This window comes from Canis aureus, chromosome 17 (genome assembly GCF_053574225.1).
Source record: "Canis aureus isolate CA01 chromosome 17, VMU_Caureus_v.1.0, whole genome shotgun sequence".
Classification (NCBI taxonomy): domain Eukaryota; kingdom Metazoa; phylum Chordata; class Mammalia; order Carnivora; family Canidae; genus Canis; species Canis aureus.
In genome coordinates this window covers 9537157-9551593 of record NC_135627.1, presented here as the reverse complement: position 1 = coordinate 9551593, position 14437 = coordinate 9537157, and the positions used below count along the sequence as shown (strand labels likewise).

The 14437-nt window shown below is 40.1% G+C and overlaps 1 protein-coding gene and 1 pseudogene across 7 annotated transcripts in view; both read right to left on the bottom strand.

Annotated features, from left to right (window-relative positions):
* FGF14 (fibroblast growth factor 14) overlaps nucleotides 1-14437 on the bottom strand; it is a 614603-nt gene that overhangs the window by 517781 nt on the left and 82385 nt on the right. The gene's annotated exons all lie outside the window — the stretch shown is intronic.
* Nucleotides 9538-10722, bottom strand: LOC144287436 (ATP synthase peripheral stalk subunit d, mitochondrial pseudogene; annotated as a pseudogene).

Below are 14437 nucleotides of genomic sequence, written 5' to 3'. Positions count from 1 at the left end.
TACTATTTATTGAGTTAATACCAGGCGCTAATCATTATACAAAGTGCTCTACTTAGCAACAGTAATCACTGATTCTTTTTAATGCACTTGTGTATGTTAATAGGGGATAGGCATTGTCCTAAGCACTTTACATGTATTAACTCATTTAATCTTCAATGAGGCAACTTCTATTATCATCCCCATTTTACAGATGAGGAAACTGAGACACAAAAAGAATGTGAGGAATACGCTAAGGTCATACAGGTAGTAATCACTTAATCCCCATAGCAGCTCTCTAATAGAAGTGAGCATCTATCAGGAACACTCTGTGTTCCGGGTACCAGGCCAAGCCAGGCCAAGCAGTTCCCATTCACTGGCACACTGCTGCCCCAATAGCACCCTGTTTGCAGATGTGGAAGCCGGAACTTACAAAGGCTCAATAACTCATTTGGTGTCTCACAACGAACAAGTAGCTAAGATTGGAAATGATCCCAGAACTGATCCCAGAACAGACCCTCTTAACCATCCAGTGTGTTCTAGAGAAGCCCAATAAGTCTGGGCCAGCAGCATAAATGTACAGCTGGCTGCTTGAGGATGTCCTTTTCTGAACAATCTTCAGAGGAGTGTTTTAGCTAAAGGCTTTCCAAACACTTGAACCAAGCCAGATCTCTCCCAAAGGACACTCAAGATCCTCTCCATTGGCAGATGGTGGGCTTCATGTATGCCAAGTCAACAACTGGGAATCTTTGTATTTAACAACAACAATAATCATCAGTCACTTTCCCACTTTTCATTCAATCTTGATTACAAAATTGATTCAGTAAGTATTTACTGAGTACCTACTATGTGAAAATTAATATGATGAGCAATAAGAAACATTCAAACAGTATGATTTTTCTGAGTGTATTGATTTCAACCTTATAATTTTGAAAAGAAGTTAAAAGAGCTTCAGTAATCTGTTGGGTGACAGCCATGGCCCTGATGACGACATATCAGGGGAAATTCAATCAATTTCTCATAATCTTCTAGATAAAGTCAATGCAATTATGTCAGAAAAAGAATTGGACTAAGAGTCAACAGACCCAGGTGCTAGCTGAGAGCTGAGTGACCTTGAACAACTCATTTCACTTATCTACCTCCATGTCCTAAATTATAAGAGGATTGGTCTATAAAATATCCAATATCATCTCAGTTCTGATTTCTGCCCTAGCACTAGAAGAAGGTCTAGATTCAGGCAATGTGCTGGAAAGCAGGAGAGGAGTGGACCTGGTACCTAGAGTGGTGCCAGAGACACTCATATATGAACTAGGAGGGTTTCTTATATTTAAAAATAAAAGACCCCAGAAAAAGAGCACTCCAAAGTTATCAGCAAAAAATGCAGTGAATTTTCCAAGACCTGAATTAAAAATGGGACACCAGAAATAGTAACCCTGCTAAGTAAGTAATCTCAGATGTACTTGACACTTGGTTAATGGGATTTAAAGAAAAGTAAACATGCACCCACACAAATGTATGCACACATATAATACACGCACATCCCCTTGCACAGAAATGAGTGAGTGCTTCCCACTCTCTCAAGTGGAGCAATGAGCTGCTCCAAGCATCAACATGGAGCTATTATACAAGCTTGCTGCACTGCACCAAACTCACTGAACACACAGCACGCCTAGAAATGCTACCACGTCTTCCTACAAGCACAAAGGAGGCCCTGGAACTCTTCCAAACCCGCTGGTTTTATCAGCTAGGTAAAGGCATTCATTTAACCCGCTGAAATAACCGGACTACAAGCTGGTACTTGGCAGCCCTGGGAAAGGCAGCTTCTCAGTCCACTCTGCAATCCAGGAGAAGAAAGGGGATTCTACGTGGATCCACCTGGGAATCAATCAAATGATAAAGAAAGTTGAATTTTAGTGCCCACAAATGATATTTCTTTGCACAAAAGGATTGTACAGTTTCGGCACAGAGCATGGAATCGTGAGGAGGTAAATTCAATAGGAAACTGCAGAAATAGGGAAGAACAGTGAACATTTAGCAAGCAGAAGGCTAACACTAGTGTTTCTACTGCAAAATGCTGGAGATGCTGCATGTTCATCCATTACAGGGTTTATATGAATGAAAAGTCGAAAGAAATTAAATAATCACAGTCTTCTCAGCACAGATCTCAGTTCATTCTCCACTCTGCTCCACAAATGATGTAAAAATCCTCTGAATCTTCATCATGCATTTGGCTTGCTCTTTGAAGCTCAGTTACTCTTGAACCGGTTACACTTGAATCTCATGTTCAATGGAAACTATCAATAAGGTCTTCATGACCTTCGATTTTTCACCCACACATAGATATCTTTCACAAAATATACAGGGTGCTCACTGCCCACATCTCTGGGTGACTCTAATTGTCACTCCCTCAATTTAAAGCTTATTTTTTTTACCTATAAAATGTGAAGTTTGTTTTACTTTTAGCTCTGTGATGCTTATTTTTAAATGGTGGCTTTTAAAGGGAAAACCATGGAAAGGCTTCAGATGTAACAAGTCCAGAAGATGGAAAGAAAGGGAAATGAGAGCATAGTTTTATTGTTGCCTCATTTAGTCTTGATTAAAGTGAAACACACACACACTCATCTTTTTCCCTTTCTTCACTTAGAATCTTTTTGTTTTCTATTCTTTATTTGGATTAGCAGCTATTGAAAGTAAGAATCCTAACAGGCAGAACCCTAGAATTTGAAAAAAGGGAGTAACTTTGAAGAGCACCAGAAATGAATGGAGCTGATAAATATTAGAGAAGAGAATTTACTTTTTGAAATTAGAACAAAGTCTTTCCTCTTTGAGTATGAGCTATGTTTCCATATGTGTCTTTGTTGCTTCTGTCCTCAGAGTTTGTACCCAGAAGGCACAGAAAAGTGTCTTTCTGGTCCAGGAAATAGAGGAAGGTAAGGAATAAAACTTCCTGCTTTCTCTGTTTTTTTGTTTTTTTGTTTGTTTTTGTTTTGTTTTGTTTTGTTTTTTAACTGCCAGGAAATGCCTGCTTCCTCTGTCTCTGAAGTAACAATCCCTGAGATCCCAGTGAAGGAAAGTTGGCCTTCACCAGGCCTGAGGTTCTTTCTTTCAGAGTTAACCAATCATGTGGGTCCAGATGCCAGACCAGATTGTTCCCCCTTGGGGGCGGGAAGTGACTGTCAGGGTCTTACCTTCAGGAGCTGAGAACTGCATCCAGGGCATGACCTAATTCAAGCCTGCGTCCTTCTACTATGCCAGCATTACCTCTGTTGATATTACCAGCTGTGTCCATATGGCCCACTTCCATTCATTTACACACACACACACACACACACACACACACACACCACACTTTAGAAAAGATTTGGCCAGCCATTTAAATAGGCTAGCTGCTCTGGTTGCATCTTCATTCAGTGTTCTTCCGTTCATTATGATTGGTGTGGTCCAAAGGAAGAGGTTATTTCTTAAGGGTGTGAGAAGAGATGCATTGAAAATGCATTCCTTAGGGAGAACTGAGATATTCTTCTCTAAGAAGGTCATAAACAGATCACATTGCATTAGGAGTTTCTTTTGCCCTGGTTTCTGGGCCCTGGAGAGCTGAGCTTTATGATCTACAAGGTACAGTTATCTGATTAGTGCTGAAGAAATCATCTTTTCTGTGTGAGCTCTTTAAAGCAAAACTAAGTTTTGTCAATGATTCTTCCCAGAAGAGAATGGTATCTTTAATTTGAGCTACAAAGCCCCTGCTGGCAAGCATCCATACTTTCCTATAGCTGAATCTGGCTGATTTAAAAGTCACCTCATGAATTTGGGACAGGACAGGTTGGAGGTATGGAAAAACACCACCATTACAATTGAAGGACTGTCATACTACTGATAACCAAAAATAAAGCTGTAGAAAGGAGAGGGTAGGCAAGCAGAAGAGATCAAGGGACAGGCAAAGCAGAGCATAAAAAAAAGCAGTGTATGTAACACAGGATATTTTCAACAAACAAAGCACTGAGCTATTCTAAAGCACAACTACAAACACTCTTCTGAAACACCTGTGACCAAAGATGGGACCAAGTTATGGCCTTTCTCTTCCTATTTTTTAGAAATACAGAAGACCTAGAACAACGTTTACCAAATAAAACATGAGAATAAGTAGGAAACTTACCAATGTGCTTAAAAGTTTCTGTCATCTATTGAGGTAAACCAAACAGAAACAAGTATATGAATATTACCAGGGTCTCATATTTTCCAACATTTATTTAATGCAACTTACACAAAAGAGCTTTCTCCCCCAAGGTGGTGGAGATTGTCACTCCTATTTTCCAAAGTATTAACTACATTTCACTCTTTCATATTTATGGGTTAATAAAATTTGAACCTAGGAAGCAAGTGACCTGAGTTTTAGTTTAGTTAGACTGTTAAGGACCATTTGGCTTTTCATGACTTTCAGTTCTCCATCTGCTGAATAAGGACTCCAGTCTTGAGGAGGTCCTCCATGATTTACGGAAGCATCACTGTCCTCTTTTTAGGACAGGCTGCATCTCCATTAGATTACATAATGGACAATGTACTAGACCTAGCAAAGAAAGGCTAGCCTGGCTTGTTAATGTAAATGAAAGCAAGAAAACAGTATCTTAAGTGGGAGAGAACCAGTAACATCAACCTACATCTGGACAATACTAATATTTTGTTTTAGAAGAGGCTTCATTGACATTGTATCATCTGATTCTCACAAAAGACTCTGAAGGCTAATATTCATCAATGTTTTACCAGTAGGGAAATTCAATGATTTTTATCTAAGGTCACCAGAGAAAAATCTTTTTAAAAAATGAGTAAATCGGACTGAAACTCAGGCCGATGGTTTGAAAGTCTGTATATGCCATATCAAATCAAATCCACCAGAAATTGTATTTCCCACAGACACTTACTGCCAACATTGTGTCAGTTCACTATTAATCAGTACTGTTAGGTATTCCAACTACCACCTGAATAGTTTAAACAAATAAAGACCTTCAGTGCTAGCCTTAGGAAAAATATATCAGTGGTTATATATACTTGAAGGAGTTTATTTTTCTTTTCAGGGCACAGGTTTGAAAGCTGCCTACAGTAGGAAGCAATGCTGATTATTTTTGGTATCAACAATGTCCCCAAAAATGTATAGAGAATAAAGAAACTAGCTCTTGCTTAGTCTTGTTTAGCTTGTCTCTATGCATGGCATCCCTGGGCTGTGTGGAAAGAAAAACAAAGGAGTCCTCCCAATCGTTGGCCATTCAACTGCATACAGACGAGCCTGTCCCTTGTTGGGCCACAGCCACAGGAGCAAATTTATTTTATTTTTTTTAAGATTTTATTTATTTATTCATGAGAGACAGAGAGAGAGGCAGAGACACAGGCAGAGGGAGAAGCAGGCTCCATGCAGGGAGCCCGACATGGGACTCGATCCCAGGTCTCCAGGATCATGCCTAGGGCCGAAGGCAGTGCTAAACCACTGAGCCACCTGGGCTGCCCACACAGGAGCAAATTTAGGCCTGAGGATTCTCCAAGGAGAAAGGAAGTACCAAGCAAGTCTCCACAGCAAGCTTCTCATTGATCTAGGCAATAGTAAGTTCTACAACATATTAAAGCTCAGCTGTCAACAGGGCACTATCCCTTGAAGGTGGTGGCACCAAGCAGAAAACACAATCCTGCACCCAAAAGAACTCACAGGCAGGGAAGGCTAACCCAGAAGTAGTTACAAGTATGTGCTTGGTGTCTTTGTAAATTACAACAGCAGAGATCTCAGGAACTCTCTGGGATCTGGAAGGTAACATTTGAGCTCAATCCTGAAAGATGAGGGGGAGTCTATCCTCTAAGCTGTGCAAGGGCACTGCACCTGGAGGTAAAAGCATAGAAGAAAGAATATCTGCATTTAGGAAAGAGCCTAGATTCTATAGGAAATGGGGAGAAGTTTAGTGTGGGAATTGCAGACAGTGATCCTAACAAGAGATTCTTCAGGAGTTCTCAGAAATGCACCAGTTACATTGTTGAAAACACTCTGAATCCTTGGTTTTAATTGATTTTTAAATCAATAATACAATGACATTTAAAACATCTATTTCCATCCTCAATCCAAAAAGAAATATATATTTTCTTTTAATGAAAGGAGATATTTATCAAAACCTTCAGATTAAATTCTATGAAAAATCATCCATAGCCATCAATCCTTATGATTCCTTCAACAGTGCAAATGGAAGAGGAACAATATAACCTCAACACTTCCCAAATCCCTCCACGAAATCATACATGGCTGTTCAAGACAGGGAAATAAAATAAGCTTTAGAAGACAATAACTAAACAACATGGATTTACTGAATATCAATTCTTACCTCCAAAACTACCATACCTGGTTTTTATCATCACTCAGGCAGGAAATGGAGCAATTGAACAGCAGCTTTGCCAGAATGAAGCAGGAAGACACAGCCGACACACACAATTACCAAAATGTTTATTTCATCTAAGAAAATGCTCCATGTGCCATGCAAGCCATAGTCATGAAGCACTACATATTGAAAAGAAATGTTCATTTTCTGAGAGGTCAACTGGGGAAAAAGAATGGAGTTTCTTTTTGCTGTTTATACAAAAGAAAATCTATCTTGAGCCAAAGTCAATTTGCAGCACTGTGCTTTGCCTAACATGGTGACACCGTAAATTGAAATTATCAATAAAATTACCAATATCTCTACAACCAACCAACATGTATCATCACGTTTTAATCAAATGAAATAGTCCTTCTTTCCATGGATTTTCCAAAATATTTATTATTTGCACAATCAGGCAGCACACATCCCATGCTGGCTACTTATTAGTTCCGAGTATGTTCTGTTCTCAATTGTGTCATATCCATTTCCTGACGTGAGGGGGCCATGTCCATACATCTTCACAGTACAGGTCAATTCAACCAACCAAACATATCTTGAATGTCTACGTTTTCCAGATACTATTCAAGGTACGAGAATCCAACAATTAATCAGAAGCCATTTCTGCCTGTGAGAGTTGTCAGCCTCATTTTATTATCACAGTAACTCACAAAGCAATTATTCATAGTGAGCACCAAGAAATATTTGGTGAACAAACAGGTGGATGTACATGTAAGTAAATAAATGCCAATTGCTATTTCAAAAATGTTTAGAATGAGAGTTGCTGCTTTTATTCTGAAAGTTCATTTCCATTTCCATTGCCAGAAAAAAAAATCACCTTGAGTGTATTGAGTCTTAGGAATTCTCCACCCAGCTCTGATCAAGCACTGGTCATGCCTGCTAGGAGGCTTTGGTGTTTATGGATATAGGAGTGAGTATACTATTCTATGGATCTCATTTCTATGAGCTTTAGCTACAAAATTATTCATATATATAATGTGCATATCAACATATATAATATATATTGTATCCAAAGAGTGCATATATATGCATACACATACAAACATGTAGATACACACACACACACACACACACACACAATGCCTTTTCTAAACAAATAGATCAAAGAAATCAGTGGTCAAGAGAAAATATTATAAGGCCTGCTATTCCCCCTTGTTACAAATTTTCAGGATCTTTTCAGAAAAAAACACATGTTGCTCTAAAAGTCAGTCCCACTTGCATAGACATAAGAAACCAATTCCAAGGTGTCTCCCAGTTTCGATCTTGCCAGAGAAGACTAGGATGATCCTCTGAAGTCTACTTCAAGTACAAGAACTGTCATTTCTGTGAACCCTCTCCTATAAACACAACTTGTAATATTTCCCTACATTCTTTGCAGTCTGTGTAACTTAACTAAGCTTCCTGAGAGCTAGTACTATGAACTGCTCACCTTTAAATGCTTACTACCCAGCACGGTCCAGGTCAGACCCCACCAGCACAGGAAAGGACACTCCGTGGTGTGTATTAAGTGCCTTAAATTAAATTTAGGGGATCCCTGGGTGGTTCAGTGGTTTAGCACCTGCCTTCAGCCCAGGGCGTGATACTGGAGACCCAGGACTGAGTCCCGCATCGGGCTCCCTGCGTGGAGCCTGCTTCTCCCTCTGCCTGTGTCTCTGCTTCTCTCTCTCTCATGAATAAATAAAATCTTAAAAGAAAAAAACAATTAAATTTAAAAGGCATTTTCTTTTGATATATGTTGATATATGTTGTGAATCCCCCTTAAAATAGTTGAGTATCCCATAGCATACCACAAGTTTCTGTGTGAGAGACAGAGTTGGAAATTTCTGTCCCAAATATCATGCCTCTAAAATATATTAGCTTGTTCCTATGTACCTTAGGGAGAATCCCAGGCCTGAAATAAACCAGTAAGACCTCAAATACAGCAAGGCAGTGAGCCTAACACAGATTTATTAAAGCCTTAATTCCCTCTTCTTACCTTCTAGCAAATTACTCCCCTTTACAATATCCCAGGATATTAAAAAAAAAAAAACCCTGTTGTATATTACACTCTTTCATGAATATACCAGCACCATGAAAGAGTAGAAACTAGGACATAACTAGTTTAATGCATAGTAAGTACTATGCAATCCCATAGCTACATTGTTCAAGGAAGAATAAAGCATTTGACCAGTGCAATCTAATTAAGGGGATATATGCCCTGCCAGATGCAGGGTTTCTTATTAAACCAAGGGGATTACAACATACCAGAAACGGGCAAAAAGTTTAGCCTTGTTGCTGTGGGGAGGGGATTTAACTTTCTTGAATCCTAAATCCCTGATGCTTTAGCCACAATACTCAACCAAATCATCGCGACATGCTAGGGTGGGAGGAGGAGTGTGAAAAACAATGCTACCAGCAATGCTTATAATATTGAAGTTTACCAAAAAAAATGTATTTGTGAAAAGTTATGGTAGATTCAAAATTAGCTCTCCAATATCATTAGTGCCACTTGCATTCCAGTAGGCTTCCTTGAGTGCAGACAGGAGAGGAGGCTATAACCACATCAAGGATGGAAATTACAAAAGAGAATTCTCACACGTATGGATGCCAGGCATCATGCAAGTTCACTGTGAAATTAAACGTGTTAAAACTTTGAGAAACATTTAGAAAAATTTAAAATATATTTACAGATTGTCAGAAGTCCTCTTGTGTTTGTGTGTCTGTGTGTGTGTGTCATGGGTAAAAAACAGGGTGTCAACATTTATAATATTTTATATATACCTTTTGCTTAGATATCTCAAGCAGACCTCTTGACAAATCAGAATTTTTTTTGGAATTTTAACAAATTTTTTTCTTTTTTAATTTAAATTCAATTTGCCAACATACAGTTTAACACCCAGTGCTCATCACATCATGTGAACTAATTTTCTCTAAGGCTGATTGTAAAACCTCTGAGATACTGAAAAGTTATAGTAAAAATAATGTAGCCTTCTGTCAAAGTAATCATTATGATCACCAGTTTTATACACTAACTTCTTCCAGAATGGAAGAGATGCAAAAGGCAGCTCACCTACACAAAGTGAGCCCATAGCATTCTACTTCTTTAGGTTTAAGGCTGCTTTTCACTGTTTTTGTGGGTCATTTAAATTCATTAATTCAATTCATGCAATCACTTACTTTTCAGACACATGATATAGAGAGAGCAGCTTGCTGATTGCCAGTGTACCTGCCTCTAGTCATAGACAATTCATTTTTCCTAAATATGGATGAATTCTTACTTTCTCTATAGCTTTGAGATGTGACTTTTTCATCATATCATTATTTTTAATGTCCAACGTTTACGTGGACCAGGGCTTTCTCCTCAACTCAAGTTTATAAATTATCGATTGGCTTGTGAGGCCAATAGGGATACTTCTTCTTGTCTAATTTGGTTTCTGGGAAGACTTCATTCAGGTCCTCAGTGGTCATCTGATCAAATGGAATTATGTTCTTCATCTTCTCCAGCTCTTTTTCATATTCTTCAACCCTGGCCTTTGACAGAGACAAAAACTCAGCACAGCTTTTCACATCTTCTTTTTCCTCAGCATCCACCTGGACATTGTATTTATCCTCTAGCACAGGAAACTTCAGGGCATTAAACTTCTTCTCAAAGTCATCTACCAAGCCAGCCTTTGCCACATTGGCCTTGTAGTAAGCCCAGTCGATAGCAGGTGGTTTCTCAGGTAGAGTAGCCAACCTGGAGGTAAGCATCTCATTCCAGGATTTCAGGGAGTTGGCAATGGCCTTCTGGTTTTGGGGTATGATCTCCCCGAAAGCTACCCAGTCAATGGTTTTTAGAGCAAGTTTTCGCCCAGCCATCTTGAGATCCTTCACCGACCCCTGAAATGTGATTTTTAAACCTTGTTTACTTTTTCTACAAACTCCCCAAAATGTGGGAGTAAATTCTCAACATGCTTGGGTGACTCGGACAAGGAGCGGAAGCAGGAGAGTTGTAGATGGCTTCCTTCCCGGGCAGGACCTGCCCCTCATCGTCTACTGAGGAAGGAGCATTCCCTCACACAGGACTTCTACTGTATGCCTTGACTTGTCTGAACAGCCTCGGCTCAGCAACAGATTTCTAGTTCCACTTCCATGCTCTGCCTGGGCAGCAGCCAGCCTCTGAATTACAGTTTGACCAAGGACCCTTGCTTACTTAGTTCCTGCCAGGGCCTTCCAATAAATCCTTCTAAGTGTCTTCCCGCAACTCAGATAAGCCCTCCTCTGCCCAATCTAGCCTCCTACAATTATTTGCAAGATTGCAAATCCCTGCAAAGAGAAAGTCTAATGCTATAACTTGACCCTGCCTTTCACTCTGAATCCTTTAAAATCAAAACTGACCCCAAACATCCTTGATTTTGTTTTTTTTTTCGGTTTCTTAGACTAGTGTTTCTCCATTCTTTTACTATCATGCATCACATAAAAATTGATTATAGTATTTGACATTCTCAGTAAATGGAAGAGGAAAGGGGCTCCAGCAACTCTATGTCCCTCCCGGTACCTTGAGGACTGAAAGGACAAATATCTCTGCACTCCTATAGGCCATTCAAGGCACATAGGTGGGGAAGATCTAAACTGCTAGAAGCCAGAATTCCATTTGGACTCCAACCACAGAGGGGGCTCTGTATGAGCTGCCAGCACCAGGGGGTTTTGAGTGTAAATCCTGAACCATCAATGTGTCTTACCCAACTCAAATGAGGCACCCAGCTGTACTAGTCCACTAGGGCGGTCCTAACAAAGTACTGTAACCCGGAGAATTTAACCACCAGAAATGTATTGTCTCGCAGTTCTGGAGGCCAGAAGGCCAAGGTCAAGGTATTAGCAGGATTGGTTCCTTCTGTGGCTTATGAGAGAGAATCTGTTTCATGCCTCTTTCCCAGCTCCTGGTGGTTTGCTAGCAATCTCTGGTGTTCCTTGGCTTGTATAAGCATCAACTCAATCTCTGCCTTCATCTTCACATGGCATCCTCCCTGTGTGTCTCTGTGCCCAAATGTCTCCTTTGTGTAAGGACACCAGTCATTTTGGATTGAGGAATCACCCAACTCCAATATGACCTCGTCTTAACTAATTACATCTGCAATGACCCTTCCATATATGGTCATATTCTGAGGTACTGGGGGTTTGGATATCAACATACGAATTTGAGGGGGATACACTCCAACTCATAACACTTGGATGATATTTATTACTACCTGTGGATTACATGAGACACGGCCTGGCACAGAGTAGGTTGGTATCCAATACATGCTAAATAAATTTGCACATGAATGCATACCTCTTGCCAAGCAAGGTTATTCATCTGGTTTGGGGTGATGAAGAAGTATCTGAATTTGGGATGATGTGGTTTTCGTGATCACTACCGAACACTGAAGCCTACTGAAGAGAGAAGCTACTGCTGTGAGAAAGTTTCTAAGACTGTTTCCTGAAAGCTGGAGGCACTCCTAGCTGTCTGATCACAGCAGAAGGCTCTGAATTTGAAGCTCCAGTGCTATAAATAGTAGTTAATCTTATCCTTCAAAATGTCATATGTACTTATAAAGACGATTTTAGTGTCATATAAGAGTCTCTGAGTAATTTGATTTATAGGAAAAGAAGACCAGAGAGAACTAACTATATTATAATTAATTACATATGCAAATGGTAGACTAAATTTAGATGCACAATTACATGTCTAATCATAGCTGGCAAGGGTTGGGAATTGCATTGCTGGACTGAGAAGCGTGCCTCCTCCTCTGCTCAGGTGCTCACCTCACTCAAGACCACTCTGACTCTGGATGCTAAGGAGAAAACCTGGGAATGCGATCCTGGGAGTGTCCACGCTCCTGCCCTGGTGATATCACACAGTCCCTCTGGGACTCACCCAGCCCAGCCCCAGCACATGTGTGAATATCACACAGCGAGGCATCTCTGCAGTGAGGACTGACCCATGCTCCCTATAAGGAAGCGAAAGGAGGTAACTTTGCTCTCACTGCTACCAGCCAAACAGCTGTGACTGTGTGTGATTGCTTCGTAAGTGCAAACAATGTCAGGAAAGTCCTTCTGGATCTAAGAGAGCTTCCCATGCACTCAAGTCAAATGACAGGTTGCCCTGTGTCCTTCCATCAACTCTGAAACAATTAGCTCTGCAGGATTATGCTGATGGCCATTTCACATTTTTTGGAGGACAACAGCTAAAAATAGTGATTGATATATAGAGATATATATGCTAAGCACTGCGTGTGTGTGTGTGTGTATGAACAGAGAGAGAGATTGATGAAAACCACTTTGCTGATATCCCCAAACTGCCATTGTGCTATAGTTTCCAAGTTTCCAAGTCATATTGTTGGTGATTTTTCTGAGAGTACCTACCAAAGTGTATCTGTGAACAGATGCACACCTGTATGGTTTCCATATTCCAAATGTATGCATATGTCTGTGTGTGTGTGTGTGTGTGTGTGTGTGTCTCCTCCCAAAGCAACTGGAGGGTATACGGCAAAGGATAGCAGTTTGTGAGTTAATTAGGAGTCCTAAGTTGAGTCCCAGTCCTGCCACTAATGAAAAGAGGGAAGAATGATTTCCACTACCTGAACTATGTGATGAAAAGAGGGAAGAATGATTTCCACTACCTGAACTATGTGATGTGAAATGAAAAGAGACTGTGTGAGTCTTACAGGTCAGCAAAAATAAGAATCATGTAGTAAAAGTCTCAGAAGACTTTGCATTCCTCCAAATGGAGACAGGATTGACCCTTCCTGACCCTGTGGACACATCCCCAGCATCCAATGGGTGCTGCGTTGAGTGGGGTCAGGCATCTAGTTTTATCCTGAGTGTTTGCTATGGGAATGGAGTTATTCTAGAGAAAATGGTGAATAGGCCAAGCTTCTTTTCTCCTCAATGTTTTATATCTTTCGTGCTCCTTCCCTTTTTTTTTTTTTTTTTTTTTTTTGAGATTCATTCTCTCATGCAACCAGAGAGGAGAGGGATCAGGTTTGTTCATTCACAAAACAGGCCCTCCCCTTTCCTGCAGGGGATACATTGCAAGACTCTCAGGCCCTCAGAGGATGCCTGAAACTGCAGGCAGCACTGAACCCTATATATACTGTTTTCCCTATACATACGTACCTATGATAAATTTATAGAGTAGTCACACTGAGAGATTAACAACAACTAATAATAAAATAGGACAATATCCTGTAATACACAATATAACAATAATTGTTATAAACAATAACATTGTTATACAATTATAACAATATACTATAATAAAGGTTATATGAATGTGGTCTCTCTCAAGATATCTCATTGTACTGTACTCATTCTTCTTGTGATGATGTGAGATGATAAAGTGACTCCATCATGAGATGAAGTGGGGGGAATGATGTAGACATTATGATGTAGCATTAGGCTACAGGGGGATCATCTGCTTCCTGATAGCAATTGACCTTACATCAGTGAAACCATGGGTGGGGCGTGGAGGGCTACTATAAGAGTCTGGAGTCAAGGAAGTACCCCTACTCTAAGCATATGCTCTCTGAAAGGGTGTCTATGAGGACAAGCCAGGGAGCACAAGGAGAAACGCTGACCAGCATTTAGCTACTCACCTATATGGCGCATAACTATGTAACCACACCTCCTTAAATGGTGCTAAAATCTGGAAAACAGCAATGCAAGATTTAATGAAGCCATATTGTATGTTTATTACGAACCCCATAGGTGAGACTCCTTTTCTATTGCCTTAGCTCCTTCTACCAGATTTTTAGCCAACCCTCATAAAAGAGACTCCCAGTGGAACAAGGAGGGTTGTATTTTATCGATTATGGGCTCAATTCATAAACTGGGTGGTTAATATAGTTCTAACACATAGAACTTCAGGCCACTCAAAAGTTAAACTTTTTTATTTCTGCTTGACACACTGTAGAAGAAAGGCACCAATTTACAAGTTAGGAAGGCAGAGTGCAATCTCTCCTTGATGGCAAACAGCTGGATGACCTTGGGAAAACCCCTCCAGTGCTATGAAACACATTTTTCTTCAATCAGATGATTGAATTGACATCTATAGCTCT